We start from the raw sequence: 17,637 nt of genomic DNA, 5'->3' as shown, positions 1-17,637 counted from the left end.
TACCCACCATTAAACCCCTTCACCATTAAGGTGAAGAATAGAGACTAGTGAATACCAGCCACTTAGTTACTGTATTGCACTTGTTAATCTTAGATGTGACTCAGTGTAGCCATCATATTGTGATAATAATACTGGCAGTAATTGTAAAGAGCAGCAGGATTAGATAATATAAAGAGGCTTCAATGTATCAGGTATTATGGTTGGAGTTAATAAGCCTCACAGCTGTAGGATACAAACTGTTCCTGAATCTGATAGTCTTACTCTAGAAGCTGTGGTACCTCCTTCCAGACGCAAGCTGTGAGAACCAGTTGTGAGCTGGATGGGTTTAATCAGCTAGTATTTTGTATGTTCTCTTTCTTGCTGTTGTAAAGAATAGCTCCTAAACAGAAGGGAGGTTTGTCCCCCGGATTTTCTTAGCCAACCTCACCAGTCTCTGTAATTTCTTCTTCTCAACAACTGTCCAGTTACTGAACCATGCTTTAAAGATGCTAGTCTACCATTGGAGATAGTTGTTTTTAGCTTCTGTGGTGTTTTACGGCTTTCAAAAGTCCACCGCATCCTTCTCCGGGCTCAATCTGCTCCCCTACCCTAATCCCATTCCCACCCATCCCCTCTTTCATTAGATTTATACTCCTATGCCCCTCCCATTAATTAATCCAGCAATAACCTCCCTCAATCAATATCACTCACTAAGACCCACCCCACTGTCTCTACATCTACATACCTAGCACTTCTCTTTAATGATGGATGTTAAGTTGTCAATCTCGCCTTCATTCTTGCTTGATGGGTTCGGAGCCGATCCTCGGCTCCGACTCGGCACTTGCTAAGCTCGAGAGTCACTTTTACCAGCTCGAGGCAGCCCCATATCCCATGATGCAAGGTGGTAAGTACCCAGATCTCGTTTGCCGCTTCGCTAATGAGGTCCTCCTTTTACCAGCTCCTGGTAAGTGATTTGCTACTTTTCTATTTTAGCCCCCTTTAATAAAAAAACCCTTTATTATTAGTTTTAATTTAGTTTTAAACATTTTCTGACAGAAAATTCCCTGTCTCTTCTAATTTTTTTAGTCAAACTTTACCCATCCCATCCCCCCCCTGTTAGGGTGTGTGTGTGTGTTTCTAGTTATACCTTTTTGGTATACTTAATTTAATTTCTTTGACTGGTGTGTGTGTGTGTTTGTGTTACATCATGTCAAAAGAAAGGGTCTCAGGCTTTAAGAAGTGTGACTCGTGCTGTCAGAAGATGTCTCTGACAGACGGTCACACTTCTTGCCTGTATTGCCTGGGGCCTCTTCACCTGCAGGACTCCTGTGCTATATGTCATTCTTTCAGCCAGAGAGTCCTGCAGGAAAGAAGAAATAAATTAATACTCAGGGGCCTTCTTAAGCCGGAGGGCTCTCCGGCTAAGTCGGCTCCATCCAAGACTGCCAAGTCTTCCAAGGCCCAGGCTTCTGTGTCAAAGCCTGCGGCCTCGGCTCCGACTCGTTCTGAGTCGAGATCGGCTCCGGCTGGAGCCGATTCTGGCTTAACTAAGCCTTCGGCACCGATGGCTATCGGTGCCGATTCTGCATCGACCACTTCGGTGTCGGCTCCGATCGGTTCCGACCACCATGTGGCTCAGGCATCGGTGTCGGCTCCGATCGGCTCCGACACCGTTACATTTGTGGCTGTATCGGCTCCGGCTGGAGCCGATACATCGAGGCTACCTGTCGGCTCCGATAAGTTGTCGGCTCCGACAGGTTCTATAGTTTCATCGGTTCCGATGGCTCCTTCGAGGAAGAGGTCGAGGTCTCCTTCCTTGGAGCCGATACTTCGGCTCGGCCGCCTCTCCTCTCGAACGGAGCCATCGGAGCCGATCTTCAAGGTCATCCAGGCTTTCTGACCATGACTTGGAGAGAGTGGTCAGTAGATTACTTAAGTCACAGGCAGTGGCCCAAATGTTACATAGTCCGTCTCAACAGACGACTATTGGTCCACACCCCGTTGCAGTTCCTCCTTCAACTCTACCCCAGAGCTTGGAGTTGGAGTCTTCGGGAATGGTTACTGCTATGGCTGCAGGACAGATACCCCCTTCTGTTCCTTCAGCCTCTACTCTTATCTCCTCTTCGAGACCTTCCTTAGAGGGATTCGGTGGCCGGGCTTCCATGGTCTCCTCCGAGGGGGTGAGTGGCATCGGACCCTTGTCCGAACCCGCTCTTCCCCTTGGAGCCTCGGCCTTGGTGAGCTCGGCTCCGACATCTGCCTCGGAGACTTCCCTTTCGGTGGTCCCTGGAGTTCCTAGCTCTTTGGAACGGGTTCTCTCGGACCTGCCTGGGAGGGGAGCATTCGAGGTGATGAAGAGTGTGCTGGCCACTGGTATCAGTCAGCAGTCTGTTCCCTTAGCTCCTCCCTCTATAGTGCCTGTTGACATCTCTGCCACTTCTCTTGCTACAGGACCCAGAGATCCTCCGCCTCAGGTTTCCCCATTGGGAATTTCCCCTCTTCCGAGGATTCTCCTGATGTTTCGGGAGATCCTCCTAGGAAGAGGACTTGTAAGAGGAAACATGTAGACTCCCGAGTCTATCACTTCAGATACTGACTTTGATGAGTCAGAGGGATCCCCAAGATCCCCCTCTGAGGATGTCTCCTTCTCAGACATCCTAGAACTCCTTAGACAGAGGGGAAACTGGCCCACCAACAATCCCTCTGAGGATGAGTCAGTATACCTAGAGGCGTTTGGATCTCGGCCCTCCACCTCCTGGGTGTCTCCGCCTTTCGACCCCCTTATGCAGGTTATTGCCCGAAAGGCATGGGCAGCTCCTGACTCTGTAGAGCCAGTCCCTAGGAGGCCTTCAAAATTTATCACTGCCCCGTGTGATAAGCAATTCCTCACTAAGGGTGTCCCCGCTGATGCCATGGTGGTCGCTGCTGCCACCAAAAAGGAACTTGCAGATCCTTCCATACCCGTCCATCCTCCTAATAAGGACTCGAGGACCATGGATAGGTACGGTAAGCGGATGTTTTCCTCAGCGACCTTTGCTATGCGTTCGCTGAATTACCTATGTCACTTCACCAGACTCCAAAGGGATATCCTTAAGGAGCTAGGTGATGTTGTTCAGGATCCTACAGCTGCAGGAGCTCAGGAAAAAATTGCTTCGCAGCTAGGAACCCTTAATTCCATTGCAAACTCCTCCATGCGGCTAATATCATATGCTGCTGATGGAGCCAGTAGGGCCGCAGGTACAGGTGTGGCTCTTAGACGCCAAGCCTGGATGCGGCTATGTGACTTTGCAGATCCCTTTAAGGCGTCCTTCACAAATTCTCCCTTTGATGGGTCAGCTTTGTTTGGCCCTCAAGTGAAGGAAACTTTGACCAGGTGTGAGCAGGACGGCAAGACTCTTTCTGCCGTAGGAGTCCGTTTTTCCACCCCTTCTAGACCTTACCCCAAAGGACAGAAAGGTGGCAAAATGTGGTTCCACAAATCCCAAGGAGTCACGCCAGATTCACGTGGTCAGTTTACCCCTAGAGGCAGAGGGGGTAACAACAACAGACGCCGCTCTAGAGGCAGAGGGGGTCCGAAAAACCAGGAAACAGAGAGCCTCTCTCTGACAAGCCCTTTCAGCATCCCTGAGATGTTGCCCGGCTGTCCCTCCTTGGAGGCAGTCGGGGGAAGATTATCACTGTACCCAGAAGCCTGGCATTCCCTCACTCAAGACAGATGGGTACAGTCGATCATATCCAAGGGTTACATAATTCCTTTCGAGGAAAGTCCTTTCCCCTCAAATTCCCTTCCAGATGCACCACCTGGTCTAAGGGAAATTGCAGAGTTAGAAGTCTCAAAACTACTGCAAAAAAGAGCCATTCAGCCAGTTACAACAGACCATTCAGAGCCCAGAATCTACTCAAGGTTCTTTTTGGCCCCAAAAAAACGGGAGACTGGAGACCAATATTGGATCTCAGCAGACTCAACAAGTCTGTGAGGAAGACAAGATTCCGAATGGTCACTCTTCAGTCAATTCTGCCCTTCTTACAGAAGGACAACTGGATGTGCTCAATAGATCTTCAGGATGCGTACTATCACATCAAAATTCACAGACGCTCCAGGAGATTTCTCCGCTTTCGGCTGGGGTCCAGTCATTTCCAGTTCAGAGCCCTGCCCTTTGGTCTCACTACAGCCCCAGAGTGTTCACCAAATGCATGGCAGTGGTCACGGCTCACCTGAGACGTCAAGGATTCCAGGTGTTTCCGTATCTCGACGACTGGCTCCTGTCAGCCACCACCAGGCATCAGCTTATTCAAGCCAGGGATTACACAATAAATCTTTGTTCTCATTTGGGCATCTCGATCAACTTGAAAAGTCATCCTTATCGCCCTGCCAGTCTATTACTTTCATAGGCAAACTTAAACACTGTTCGGATGTCAGCTACCCTTACAGATCAAAGAGTTTCAGACATTCAGACTCATGTCAGGATCATTCTAGCCAACAAGAAAGTACAGGCCAGAATGGTTCTAAAGGTATTAGGCCTCATGGCTGCGGCCATTACTCTTCTTCCCTGGCTCGCTTCTACATGCCTTCTTCAGTGGATGCTGTTCACACAGTGGTCGTACCAACAACTTCCAATGCGTCACCAGATTCTGGTGACACAGACTTGCAAAGATCATCTTGCTTGGTGGATCACATCTCCTCAGCTTCACCAAGGCAGACACTTTGTACCCCCTTCCCCGATAGCCACTGTCACCACGGATGCCTCCCTGATCGGGTGGGGGGGGCATTATCAGGGCAGGATGGTTCATGGGACGTGGCAGCCGTTCGAGTACCACCTGCACATAAATGTCCTGGAGATGAGAGCAGTGCTTTTAACGTTGCAAGCCCTCAACGACCTTCTTCCCGTAGGGACAATTGCAGTCCACACAGACAACATGTCTGTAGTTTGGTATATCAACAAACAGGGCGTAACCAAATCCTACCCCTTGTGTCGAGAAGCGCTCAGACTATGGCAATGGGCGATCTCCTCTCATCGGTTTCTGGTAGCAACGCATATCCCTAGGAAAACCAACATTGTAGCGGACAGATTGAGCAGAGCTATTCTCATGCCTCACGAGTGGTCTCTCAAGCAATCTATAGCGGAAGAGATTTTTCTGGAGTGGGGTCGTCCATGTTGCGATCTTTTTGCTACTCCCCAAAACAGCAAATGCCCAGACTTCTTCTCTCTCTTCCCTCTTCCAGGCCATCCCCCCAGAGACGCTCTGACCCAGGATTGGCCCCAGGGACTTCTTTATGCCTTCCCTCCATTTCCTCTGATCCCTCAAGTTATCCAGAAGGCAACCGTTTTGAGAGCCAAATTGATTCTCATTGCCCCTTACTGGCCTCGACAAGTTTGGTTCCCGTTCCTCCATCGTCACCTTTTGGTGCAGCCGTGGCATCTGGACCCAGTGCCAGATCTTCTGATTCACCAATCCGGTCAGCTGCACCGGTCTATCCCTTCTCTCAACCTCACAGCATGGTTGCTCCACTTCCTTCCTTAGCCAGGCTTCCTTTGATCTCTAACCCAGTTAGAGATATCATAGTAGCTTCACTAAAATCCTCTACCAGGAGGATTTACACAAGCAAATGGAAACGTTTCTCTTATTGGGCTAAGGCCAAGAGTATTGATCCTTTCACTGCCCCTATTCAGGCAGTCCTGGACTTCTTAGCAGAGATATTTCATGCAGGCTCCTCTTCTTCCACAGTCAGAGTTCAATTGGCTGCTATCTCGAACTTTCATGTCGGGATCGCAGATCACAATATTATGTCCCATAGGCTCTGCAGGGCCTTCTTGAAAGGAATTTTCCTGCTAAAGCCTCCGATCAGGAATCCTCCTCCTCAGTGGGATCTAAATTTAGTGCTGACATCCTTGATTCTTCCCCTTCGAGCCAGCTGTTTCTTGTTCCTGAAATTTCTTTCTTGGAAAACTTTATTCCTAGTGGCTATTACATCGGCCAGGAGGGTGTCTGAACTTCAGGCTCTATCAGTTCGACCCCCCTATTTGATTTTTCACAAAGACAGAGTATCATTGAGAACTAATCCGACCTTTTTGCCTAAGGTCGCTTCAAAGACCAATTTGAATCAATCCATTGATCTCCCTGTATTTTTCCCAGACTATTCAGACAGAGCCGAACAAAAACTACATTATCTTGATGTCCACCGTCAACTCAGATATTATTTGGACAGAACAAAAAAATTTAGGAAATCTGATCAACTTTTTGTTTCCTATGCAGATAATAAGAAAGGCCTTCCTGTTTCTAAAGTAACCTTGTCTAGATGGCTTTCTTCGGTCATCTCTGAAATTTATCTGCTCAGGGGAAAACATCTGTGCACAAAACCTAAAGCACATTCAACTAGGAGCTTAGCTACTTCTACAGCTTTTCAAGCTAGACTTCCTTTAGACACTATTTGTGCAGCGGCCACTTGGGCCACTCCTCATACTTTTGTTTCCCACTACAAATTGGACTTGGCCTCCAGGGACAGAGCCAGTTTTGGCTCTACAGTCCTCAAGAGTCTGTTCCATTGAGCCACCCAGGATAGAGGTGCTAGGACGCTGTCCCATCAAGCAAGAATGAAGGCGAGATTGACAACTTAACATTAAGAAGTTATGTACCTACCATAACGTTCCATGTTAGTTGTCTTCTCGCCTTCTTTCTTGCAACCCTCCCTCCTTCCCCCAGGCCTGGACAGACCTTTCTATAAGAAATAATTATGCTGAAGACCATTCAGACCTGGTCCTTCTTCCATCCTGTAAGTTTTCTTCTTCCTTTTGGAAGTGTTTTTATGCTTGGTGCTATTGCCCTTTGTCATCAAACGAGATCTGGGTACTTACCGCCTTGCATCATGGGATATGGGGCTGCCTCGAGCTGGTAAAAGTGACTCTCGAGCTTAGCAAGTGCCGAGTCGGTGCCGAGGATCGGCTCCGAACCCATCAAGCAAGAAAGAAGGCGAGAGAAGACAACTAACATGGAACGTTATGGTAGGTACATAACTTCTTATTTCCCCCAACACACTCCATCACATAACTTCCATTATTTTCATCATCAGCCACACTGCCCTTTTAGTCCTATTAATCCAAGCTCCCTCCACACATACCAACTTATTTTCATCACTGCCAACATCTAGCACTCAAACCCTTCCATTACCTCATAACCAGTATAGCCAAAATAAAACTACTCCCTTCCATCTCCAAATTTAAATTGTATTTTACACCACCCCAAAACTCTCTCACTGAGCCATCAAACTTATAATTTTATTCCCCTTCTGCTCTCACTAACACAATGTGGGGATGTCCATCCCAATCCTTGTCCAAATTACCCTCCAAAACCCACCACAGATCCAAAATACCAACAGCTACATCTAATAATAATAAAATCACTGAATTTCATGCTTGGCTAACTACCCATACCCCAAACATTGTTGCAGTAACTGAGACATGGCTAAAACCTCATATTGCTGACACTATTTTTCCACCAGGAGATAACATTATTTGATCTGATAGACTCCACAAGAAGGGTGATGGCACAACATTAATCTGTCAAAACTCCCTTAATATTACAACACACCCCAAACCAGTCCCTACTTTTAGAAACTTAGAACATTTACTGATATCCCTTGTATTAATAACAACAAACATCTAAGTATTGCAGTAGTTTACATCCCCCAGGCAACAATATCCCCATTCTAGAGGATTTTCTATCCTGGATAAACCAGAATGTCTCACATGAAGCCATATTCCCAGGAGACACCAACATTAATTGGCTAAACCTAACTTCCTCCTCTCCAGTCAATAGTATAAATCTGCATAGCTTCACACAGCTTATCACTACTCCTACCATTGTTCTATCCACAGTATACCTTAGACTGGATATTAGTATCCCACCCTCATAATTACTCAAACTCAGGCACCCTACCCAACATACTAAGTGACCACCTCCAAGCATACACCCATAGGACTCACCCTCAAACAATCAAAACACACTCTTACAAAACATCCAGGAATCTCTCCCACTTTGACCAAAATAAATTCATAAGTATTTTGAAAGCTTAAACCTGGGTCCTTCTAAAAAGGCTTCCCTTAGACGAGGCTGTTAACTACTTCAGCAAGCTTTCCCTGGATACTCTCAGCAGCTTAGCCCCAATACCAATCAAGTGAACAAAAATTGATCATGCCCCTTGGTTAACAAAACAGACTAAACAAAGTCTCCTCCATAGAGACAAAGCATGGAAAAGTATGGCAAAAATATAAACCAAACCAAAACGAACTTAACAAATACTTATTATTATTATTATTTATGAAATAAAGCCAAAAAGCTAGTCATACAAGATAAAAAAAACTACTTTTCCTCTCAGCTGTCCACTTTAAACAACAATCCAAAAAAGTTCTGGAGGTCTGTCTCCACTCGACTTAATCCTGGCACCGTACAAAACACATGCCCTGCACCTGATAAGACTCCACAACAAATTTCCCATGACTTCAACACCCATTTCATTTCCACTATTCAAAAACTAGTCAAAGACTCATCAACAGACACAATCTCAAACTCCCAATATACCACTAATTCCTTACTTGATAATAACAGACTCCTTCCTTAGACAAATCTACAAGTACTCCTTTAGATCCATCATTTACCATTCAGCCTGTACCCACCTCTCTTATACTCAAACATCTAAACAAACTCAAACCCTGCTCTCTTTCCACAGATAATCTCCTCCAGTATATTTACAATTAGCAGCAAATGCAATCGTATACCCAGTTAGCATTATTATAAATTGCTCTATCTCAGAATGCTGTGTCCCCCTATTGTGGAAAAATAACTATTGTTATGCCATTACACAAAGGGGGAAATTCCCATGAACTATTGCCCTATCTCTATAATTTCTCCATTATCAAAATCTTAGCAAAATGTATTCAGACACAATTACTTAAACACCTCTCTGATAATGCTCTTCTTGCCGCCACCCAACATGGATTCCGTCCAGGACACAGCACTATCATAGCCCTGCTCTTATTCATTGATACTGTAAACAAAGCCTTAGATGCTGGCTCCATCTTACTGGTTCTAACGCTTTCAACACAGTATCACATACTAAACTACTAAACCAACTAACAAAACTAGGCTGCTCCCCCAAATCTCTCAACTGGTTTACCTCCTACCTAAGTAACAGGGAGCAATCAGTAAGATGGCATAATGTATGATCTGATTATCAAACAACATAGGAGTCTCACAAGGATCCATTCTGGGGGCCACTACTCTTTAATACCTTCATCAGTGATTTTCAAAAAGCCTTCCAACTAGGTAATCTCATCAAATATGCCAAAGATGCCTCGATAATATCTGCCTCCAACAATTTCTCAGATCTCCTTACAGTTACACAAAATGCTTTCACATCGATCAAATCCTGGCTAAATACTGCACAGCTGCCCTTAAACCCTCAAAAACTAAACTTTTACTGTTCTCTAGAAAACCACAGCTATACTTCAAAATCTTTTCTAAAGATAGTACAGAAATTGAAATAGTGAAAACAGCTAAATTGCTAGGCATAACAATAGTTGACAAACTCACATTTGAGCCACATATTCTCAACGCAATGAAGAAAACACACTTTAAATTAGGCAAATTTTATCGTCACAAACTTCACCTGGACAACCACACCAAAACAAAACTTGCCAGTACCGTACTCATCCCTTCCCTTCTATATGGTAGTGCCAACTTTGCTAATGTTTACTCAACCCTTAGTAATAAGCTACAATCCTGCTATTATAAAATAGCTAAATTTGCTTCAGGAACGTCTAACTCCTCACACCATTGCCAAGCTATTTCAGAAAAGAAATGGCTTGAGTTTTCCCACCATCTCTATTATACCCAGCTAACGTTAGCCAACAAACTAATTTCTAAACCCAATGCCTGTCCAGCACTCAGCTCCATCCTACAAACTTATACTCCTAAAAGAACACTAAGATCCTCATGCAAAGAGCTGTTAACCATAACCAAATCCAGCAAAAGAGCTGGACAATGTCTGTACACCCATAACATTGCTAAACTTTGGAATGCCTTATCCTCCCAAATAACTCAAATTGCCTGTATAAAAACCTTTAAATCAGCACTAAAATTACATTACCTAAGTAACCCGTCCTGCCCCTGAAAAACAAACAGGCCACCTTAAAACTATCCCTTAATTAATTCTTCTATGTGAAATGTCTACTAGCAGGTTCTGTAACTTCTGTCTTGTACTCAGTTATGCAAATGTTTCACTAACTTCACACTGTAAATGGTAGTGTTGCATATCTATGCTTTGTTGTTGTGTCTTTCGGCTTTTCCCGGGTAGGGGTCGCCACAGCAGAACTCCGGTCCGCTAATGATTGGTAGTTGATTTTTACGTGCCGAGTTACCAGCCCTGACGCACAACCTTAAACGAAGATACGCCCATTCACGCATGTCTCCATGTAGAAGACGCTCAAACTGAGAATTGAACCGGACAGCGTCTCACTATCTATGCTTTCTACATATGAAATGTCTTAACCTGTACATTATGATCCTTAAAGCTTTATTTATTTATTTTACATTTGTTAACCGGGTTAGTCCAGCTGAGGGTTTAGCTCGTTTTCAGTGGAGACCCGAGGAGAAAAGCTCTGCAGTGAGTTTTATTTTAATTTTACTTTCAAACAGTAAAGACATTACCATTTGGAACTAATCAAACAGTTAAAGAGATAACATTTACAATAAATCATACAGAAAACCCTTGGGTATAATGTCATAAAACTTACAGAAAACACTTGGGTACAATGTCATAAAACTTACAGAAAACACTTGGGTACAATGTCATGAAATTAATAAAGCATTCATAATTCTTGTTTGGTTATATACATTATATGTAGGAAAGGCATGGCATGGGGATGAAATTTTTAAACATAGAGATAAAGGGGTAGAAGTTTATTAGATAGGCAGTGGAAGATGAGGAAAAGAGGGAGAAGAAATAGATGGGAAGAATATGGAGGGGGAGGTATTAGAAGCTAGCATAGAGTAGTTTCAGGAAGGATGACTACAGTGGCAGGACCATTTGTTTGTTGGGTATCTGTGAGTGGCTAGTTTGAAGTGCTTGGTATGCTCAAGGGACCTAATTTCTTGGGGTAGTTGGTTCCAAGCTGCTGCAGGATTAAAGTTATATATTAAACATCCTGTTTTGTTTTTGGGTTTATAAATCTGTAGGAAGTCCTGGTCTGAGTTACATAGTACCCTGGTAGGGGAATATTTAGATATAATAGATGACAGACTAGGGCAGAAGGATGGTAGACAGAGGATGGAGTGGATAATTTGCAGTTGATGTAGTAGGAGCAGTTGAGGGAATTCGAGACAGTCCAGTTGTTTAAGGGATATAGGCAATGGTGTGACTTGTAGGTTTCGTTTGTGGCAAATCTGGCAACCATAGGTAGTTTTGAGTTTTGTTATGAGTGTGGTGTTAAGGTTTGTGAATAACTGACAGCTATATAGAAGGGTGGGAAGAAGAAATGCATGGGAGAGAGTTATTCTAGCTGTATTGGTTAAATGTCTCTTATTATGATGTAGGAGTCCAAGTTTCTGGTGAGTCTTTTTGATAGAGGTAGTGACTTGGAGATCAAATTTAAGCTGATCATCTACTATGACTCCTAGAAGTTTAGCGCTGGGTTCAGCAGTAATGCTAATGTTATTGCTTGATAGGATGGAAAATGTAGTTTTAAGATTGATGAGGTTTTTTGGAAGGAAGAATAGGAGCTTAGTTTTCTTAGGGTTGAGAATTAATTTGTTATCACAGTCATGTCTTTACGGTATTGAACAATGCTTGGGTAGTAGAGTGGAGGTTAGATGGATTGTCTGCAATGGTGATGACAGTAGAATCGTCAGCATGTTGTACAAGTGTAGCATGGGAACAAGAGGTGTAAAGTAGGTTTGTGAACATATTGAAGAGCAGTGGCCAAGTATGGATCCTTGGGGGACTCCCATTGGGACTCTAAGGGGGGGATAGTGCAGAATGCCATTTTACAGCTTGCTGGCAGTTGGAGAGATAGCTAGAAAACCAGGTTATGGTGGGAGGAGAGAATTTTAAATGGGAGAGTTTGTCTGAGAGGAGGGGATGAGAGAGAGTATCAAAGGCTTTGGACAGGTCAAGGAACAGACATGAAACTAGTTTATTGTTGTCACGGGCCAGTAATACAGTATTGATGAAGGATAGTAGTGCACTTGTAGTGCTGTATTTAGGACAAACTCCATATTGTGTGTGTGTTAGAAGGTTCCATTGTAGAAGGTACTGCATTATCTGCTTATGAATTCATTTCTCAGGAATCTTTAATAACGTAAACTCTGTACTGTATGCAAATCTCTGCTTTTTTTACATGTAACTTCAATGATTATTATGTTCAATTTGTATACTTTGTATTACTTTTTGGAGTTTTTCTCCAGGGCCTCCACTGAAAATGGGTTTCTGACCCAGTGGACTTTCCTGGTCAACAAATGTCAATAAATAAATAAATAGTGAGGATGCTGTCGATAGCTCCCCTGTAAAAAGTGAGATGAGTCAAGCCACTGCAATATTAGCTTAATAATTACTGATTTTGAGTATAAATCAGTGATGGCGAACCTATGACATGCGTGTCAAAGGTGACACACCATGACATTTTGGGTGACTCATCAGCGTTCACCAACACACGAGTTACCAAAGGAACTGAATGAACAAAAATACAAGAAATATGTGACCCTGCATTTATTTATTAAAACTCAGCAACAAAAAAGTCATTAATTGATGTTAATCAAATCAAATGCAGTGTGTTCCATATTTTTTCAGTAAAATTTAAAATTACTGTTAAAAGTAAGGTTATTTTTTGGTGCGCTATTTTAAACCCAGTTATCAGTGCGCATATTGTTTCCCTATTGCAAGGCACTGATTTTTGTTTTACTTTTATAATACATGGCTGCACAGATGATTGGACTGTGTTTTTTTAAATAAAGGAATATGTAAAGAATTATTTCTCTTTTGTTGGGGGGGGTGACATGCCAGCAGAGTCACGATAGGCATTTTCCAAATTTTTGACAGACCGAGCCCAAAAGGTTCACCATCACTGGTATAAATCAATGTTAGGAAAACCAGTAATTCCCTCTTTCCAGATTTTGGTGTGCCAGTCTAATGAAATTTTAGGCTTATTAGAGTACCACAAGAATTTGAATAGGATAGAATTTATTTTTTGTAATATTTTTGTAGGAGGGAGAGAATTAATGACTGGATTATATACAAGATTTTAGGTAAAATTATCATTTTGATTAACATGAGTCTGTCTTCAGATTAAAAAAAAACAGTTTATTCCAGTTATTTTAATTTGATAATTGTGTCAGATTTTGGTAGTTGGTTGAAATTATTTTTTTTAATGCTGGATTCAGTAGTGATTCCTAGATACTTTAGTTGCATGTTGTCCCAATCTGAAGTTTTTGAAAACTAATCACTAAAGCACTATAAAAACCAGACAAAAAAGCACTAGAACAGAGTAAAAGCACTGAAAGAGTTTATTGTAAGTGCATTCGTTCAATCCAAATTATTGAACTTCATCAGACAATACAAGTACCAATGCTCATGTCAAACCTATGATGTTTTTTACATCGAGAAAACCAAATGTAAACTCAGGGAATGTGTGTATGAACAGTGTTAATAAAATGAATATGCATAACACTTTGGCAAAACACATCTCTAACCATCCAGGTCACTGGTTTAAATTTAAAGCTATTGATCAAATTGTTAAGGCTAAGAGAGGTGGTCCTTGGGCTCTTAAACTGGAGAAAAATGAATTACTATGGCAACTTAGACTAAATGCACACAATTTCCTAGGGTTGAACAACTCTTGCTGTATCCAGTGTGGGCTTAAAATGAAAGCTTTGGAGAAATAAACTGTTGGGTTTGAATTTAGTTTAGTTTAAGATTTACTTATTGCCCCTTTTTTGTTTGAGGTTTTTTTTGAAATGTATTATTTCAGAAATGTATTTTATATATATATATATATATATATATATATATATATATGTGTGTATGTGTGTGTTTGTGTATGTGTATGGGTCTACTTCATTTGGTCGAAAGACCATTTGACTGAAAACCATTTGGTCGAAATTTCATTTGATCGAAAACCAGTTTTCAAGGCATAAACCTGGGATTTGTCCCCCTCCCCAATGCCGTGCGACCCTGGAGTTGGTATATATAGTTGGGGGGGCACAGCCCCCCACATCAGGGTGTGTGAGGGGTGAAGCCCCCCACCTAGTTTCCTTTAAAAGAAGAAAATAACATAAAATGTACAGATTTTAAGCGAAAATACACAGAGGGCTTCACCCCCCACACCCCCCCCTTTCTATATATACCAACTCCAGGGTTGCACGACATTGGGGAGAGGGACAAATCCCTGTTATTTGCCTTGAATTCTGGTTTTCAATCAAATGAAATTTTGACCAAATGGGTTTCAGTCAAATGGTCTTTCGATCAAATGCAGTAGACCCCTGCGTATGTATGTATATATATATATATATATATATATATATATATATATATATATATATTTTTTTTTTCCCCCCCTTTAGTTTTGTTAGACCTTTCAAAAAACTTTTCAGTTTACTTAGATAAATTGTTGACTATAAATATATTCTTATGGATATTTAAATGTAAATGGATTTGTCTTCTTATTTGCACGGTATTTCTGGTACCACTTAAAGGCATGGATTGTTCACCATCATGTGACTTTTGTGCAACCTATTTTAAATGTGAACGCATTAGTTATCTCTTTGTTTATAAGCAAGGTTTAAATTTTGTTGTGATTGAACGTCAGACATGAAATATTTTCAAAGACGTCTATAGAGTCTACTATTTGCTATAGAGATGATTAAGTATTTCCACTTGTAAGTAGAATGTGATCAGTGAAAAGTTGAATTTTGGGGGAAAAGTCCCTATTAGTTTTGAAGCCTTTTATGTTTGTATTATAGCTTATAAAGTTTGCAAATGGTTGTATTACAAGTGCAAATAACAAAGGTGATGAAGAGTAACCCCACTTGGTACCTTTAGTAGTATCAAAGGGACTAGATATAAAGGAGACAGTTTTAACATAAGATGTTGCATTCCTGTATAACTTTTTAATTGGCGTTATGAAATAAGAAGAAAAAGTGTATTCATCTAGTACTTTGAACAAGTATGTCCAATTTATTGAATTAAAAGCTTTGTCCAAATCTAAGCTAATAAAGGATAGCTGTGTTTTGTTCATATTTGCCAGGTCTATTAAAGTCAGTAGTCTTATGTTGTCTTGAACTTTCCTGTTATCTATAAATCCAGTTTAATCATCATGTATTCGATTAGTGAGCATCTGATTTAATCTTTTGTTAGTATGGACATAAAAATCTTAAAATCCACATTTATAAGTGGTATAGGTATAAGAACAGCTTAATGTGAAATTTTTATTTAATTTTAAAATAGAGATAATAAGAGAATATCTCCATGAAGGGGGAAAACTAGGTAAGTTTTTAACTTCTTCAAATACATTCAGTAGAATTTTTAAAATATTGTCAGGTAAAATTTTGTATATCTCAGGTATTATTCCATTCAAGCTGGGTGCCTTGTTAGTCTTGCGATTTTTAATTTGGTGTTTTAGTTCCTTAAATGAAAAGGACTTATTCATTTTACTTTTCGGTTCTTTTGATAATTTATTGTGTATGTTTTCTTTCAGAAAGGTATCTATTACGTTATCATTGGTCAAGTTTGACTTTGTTTTATTAATCTTTTCATAATATTTGCTAAAATACTTTAGCATGTCTTTCAGATCTGTAACGTTTACAGGTTTATTTCCTTCTTTATAAACAGTTTCTTTGATGTGATTAATTTTGTTCATGTTTTTTGATCTAATATTAATTCTATAGAGACTTTTGTGGTTTATTGAGTATGATAGCAGTTTAATTCTTTTCCAGATTAATGGAGATCTTATGTGGTAACATTTCTAAATATTTCTGAATCAAATCCACCTGTTTATTTACAACTTTATCATTGGGCTTGAGGTTTAATTTATGTATTTCAGTTAAAATAAAGAACTGGTACAGTTGTAAAAGAAAAGAAAAGAAAGGGATAAACAGCTAACTACTTTTCAAACTGTACCAGTTTTTTTATTTTACCATACAGATAAAGTTTTAATGTGTCCCATAAAATAGTATCTATGACTTTACCATTACTATTCCATGAATTGATTTGCCTCTTTTAAAAAAAAACATTCATTAAAGCCTTTTATTTTAATTAAATATGCCAGGCGGCCGTGGTGATGCATTGCTGCCTCATAGCAAGAGGTTCTCTGGTTCGATCTTCGGCTGGGGTGCCTTCTGTGCTGAGTCTGCATGTCCTCCCTGTGGTCGTGTCGGTTTCCTCTGGGTGCTCCAGTTTCCTCCCATATCCCAAAGATATGCTGTAGGTGGATTGGACACACTAAATTGGCCCTAAGCGTGAGTGCATGCGTGTGTGTGCCTTCGGTGGAAGTTTGGGTGCCGGGCTGGTAACTCGACACCATAAAAACTCCACTGTCAATCATGAGCAGACCGGTGATCCGCTGTGGCGACCCCTAACCGGGAAAAGCCGAAAGAAGAAGAAGAAGATTTTAATTAAATGTATTGGGAGTCTTTGACAAATGATTAGGTTATTTGGCTTAAGGTTAATCTAAATGTGACTGCATTGTAGTCATATATGAGGCAAGAAACTATCATAATGTCTTCTATTTTAGAATATAGATCTTTAGATACCGATATTTTTATCTATAGTGGTCTGAGTCTCAAATCTAAAGAAATAGAGAGTAAATTTTAATGAGCTAGCTGTTTTTAGAACAGATATAGCTCTCATGTTCATTGTGTTTATGTACTGATGTAATTGTTTCACTTCTGTAGGTAACTTAATTTGTTTGTTGTTTTTTTTTTATCTGATAAGATGCAATTAAAATCACCAGCTAGCACCAGTTCTCCTTTAGAGTGCAATGTTATAGTATCTAAACATTTCTTGACTGTTTTAGAGCCAATTCCAGGATTCCACTATGAGTTAAAAAGGGTATAATAGTTTTTGATAATTTCTAATGCCACTCAACCCAGCATTCCATTCTTATCTGAGAATGAGTCTGCAATTTTAGATAATCCTAATGATTTTTCAAAAGGATAAGAATACCTCTTCTTTTCAAACCAAACTAAGAATCAATTAAAACAGTATAGTTTTTTTACAATAGTCTAGTTAGGTCTTCAGTCAGTAAGTGGGTTTCTTGTAGGAAGACTGTCTGCTTTCTGCAAATTTAGATACTTATCAAGCTGCACCTCTTTAATGGATTATTTAAGCCATTTATATGTAATGAAATGCACTTGCATACTGGCATCTGTTTGAGCATTAGGTTTTAAAAATGCTATAAAATGATTTGTAGACATTGTTCTTACAATACGATACTGATAATTTGTTATGGACAACAGTAACAAACTTGAAATAAAAATTGAAATAAGAACATTATTAACTTTCACTGTGGAATAAAATTATAGGCTTGATGATGAAATAATTCAAGCTGCTTACCAACAATTTCATGGCCATCAAATACCTTGTTGCTACTACTACTTTGTTGTTGGTGTTGT

At 40.9% G+C, this 17,637-nt stretch overlaps 1 protein-coding gene across 1 annotated transcript in view; it reads left to right on the top strand.

Moving 5' to 3' along the window:
* The window catches only part of ZDHHC13 (zinc finger DHHC-type palmitoyltransferase 13), a 3,021,844-nt gene that overhangs the window by 2,323,790 nt on the left and 680,417 nt on the right, over positions 1-17,637 (top strand). The gene's annotated exons all lie outside the window — the stretch shown is intronic.

The sequence above is a fragment of the Protopterus annectens genome, chromosome 9.part0 (genome assembly GCF_019279795.1).
Source record: "Protopterus annectens isolate FY-2018-M chromosome 9.part0, PAN1.0, whole genome shotgun sequence".
Lineage (NCBI taxonomy): Eukaryota > Metazoa > Chordata > Ceratodontiformes > Protopteridae > Protopterus > Protopterus annectens.
Note: the sequence above shows the minus strand (reverse complement) of the source record. Positions and strands in the feature narration are given on the sequence as shown.